The sequence below is a fragment of the Nannospalax galili genome, unplaced genomic scaffold (genome assembly GCF_000622305.1).
Source record: "Nannospalax galili isolate Female #2095 unplaced genomic scaffold, S.galili_v1.0 scaffold459, whole genome shotgun sequence".
Taxonomy (NCBI): Eukaryota; Metazoa; Chordata; class Mammalia; order Rodentia; family Spalacidae; genus Nannospalax; species Nannospalax galili.
In genome coordinates, this window is record NW_008344211.1 from 1094396 (window position 1) to 1096423 (window position 2028).

Consider the following 2028-nt stretch of genomic DNA (forward strand, 5'->3'; position numbering starts at 1 on the left):
CGCTGCGCCTGGGGCGGGGTGGGAGGAGAGGGCCGCCTCTCGGGCCGGTCCGCGGGCAGCGCTAGCTCGGAGGCCCGACGCGGCGCAGCCCGGCCCGCACGGCCCGGCTTGGGTTACACGCTTGCCCCCCGCCCCGCCCCGGCTATTTTTAGCACGGCTTTTCCTAGGTGTTGGTTTCATGGGATCCACCTAGCCACGCGGGCCTGGTGGGAAACTCTCTCCCCAGCCACCCCACCCCCCGCGCTCTCTGGCCAGCCCTCTAGCTGGCACGCCGCTGGGCGGAAAGCCTGGCCTCGGCGCAACTTTGGAAACGGCTACCACCATTCCACCGTGTGGCTTCCAGTAGCAGCTCGACCCTATCCCTCTCACCTCCCAACTCCTTTGCCACCAGCGACTAAACCTCTTCCCCTGGCTTCTGGCCCGGAGGCCCAGATCACAACTGGCATGCGTTTGAGGAACTTCAGCTTGAGCACCCCCATGCAAGCGTGGCACCCCAAGACACCCGCCTGGATACATGCCAGGCCGGCTCTTGAAAGTGGGAGCATGCAATCTCCAACCCTGGAGGCTTCCTGCTGAGTCCTCATCCAGCTGGGCCCACTGGAGGGAAAGGACCCACCAAGGTCCCTAGGGTGTGTGTGGGGGCGACTTGCAGGCCATCTGACCAAAGGCTTCATTGTCACATACGAACCCGAGTCTCACAGAAGGCCTGGGATTTGCCAAGAGTCCACATAGGTGGAAGAGGATGTCAGGATGTGAGTTCTGCATCCCTGCGAGGACCTGAGTTCTGTGTCCCAGTACTCACATAAAAAGCAGGGCATGGCAGTGTGTAGTAAACCTAGCACTGGGGAGGTAGAGACAGGCAGATCCTTGGTGCTCTCTGGCCAGCCAGCCTACTTGGTGAGCTCCAAGTCCAGTGAGAGACCTTGTCTCAAAAAGCAAGGTGGATGGCACTTAAGGAAGTTATGGACACCAGAAGTTGACCTCTGGCCTCCACATGCACATGTACACACATGCCCCTGCACCCACTCCCACACACACATGCACACAAACACACACACACACACACACACACACACACACACACACGCCACACACAGGATATGAGCTCAGAGACTCAGGACTGAGAGTGATAGCATGCACACACACACACACACACACACACACACACACACACACACACACACACGCCACACACAGGATATGAGCTCAGAGACTCAGGACTGAGAGTGATAGGGCTCTGGGGTCCTTCTCAACCTTAGGCGAACTGGGTCACACTTGGGGGTCTTCACAGGGTAAAATGGTGGGGTGGGGGCTCATCACAGAAAGAGCCTCTTCACAGAAAAGCACCCTTTCAGTGTGTGTCCTCCAAGCCTGCTTTCCCCAACCCCTCACCCAGAGCAGGTCCGGCAGCTACGTCCACAAGTTCCAGTTACACCCCCTCCTGGGAACACCTTTATCATGCAAAGCAAGGTCGGGGCTGGCTTCCAGGCAGCTTTCTGGGAACCTCAGGGCCTTGGGCCAGTCCTGAGGCCCAGGATGAACAATCAATCCACATGAAATAAACTGTGGTGCTGAACTGACTTTCCTGGGGCTGTTCAGCAGGGCATAGGATAAGCAAGCCTTTGCTGCAGGGTGACTTGGAAATGTGAACTGAACCAGGGACTGGGGCTAAGAGGCCATCACTACCCTGCACCCCAGTCCAGGCCTCTGATCACATTTCCACAGCATCATTCTGAGCCTTTGGTTCCCAGATTTCCTGCTCCCCAGAAAACAGCCATGAAGAGGCCAAACAGTGGTATGAATACTGGCACTTAAGGCACCCGGCTTTCTAGTTCTTATAGTGGGGTCCCAGGCCCAGAGGAGACCTTGGAAGACATGTCCTGATCCTCTTCTGCATCTGTTCTGACTTTACGAATGGCCACGATTTCAAAATATACCAGTGTGTGTCTGTGTGCGTGCATGTGTGCTGCCTGTGTACATGTATAGGTATGCATGTGTATATGTATTGGGTGCATACATGGTTCCCTA

At 56.7% G+C, this 2028-nt stretch overlaps 1 protein-coding gene across 1 annotated transcript in view; it reads right to left on the reverse strand.

The window, feature by feature from the left end:
* The window catches only part of Znf469 (zinc finger protein 469), a 46959-nt gene extending 46248 nt beyond the window's left edge, over positions 1–711 (reverse strand). The window contains exon 1 of the mRNA XM_029567117.1: positions 370–711. The gene's annotated coding sequence lies outside the window, so the exon portion shown is untranslated. The remainder of the gene's footprint in view (positions 1–369) is intronic.
* Between the last annotated feature and the right edge of the window lie 1317 nt (positions 712–2028).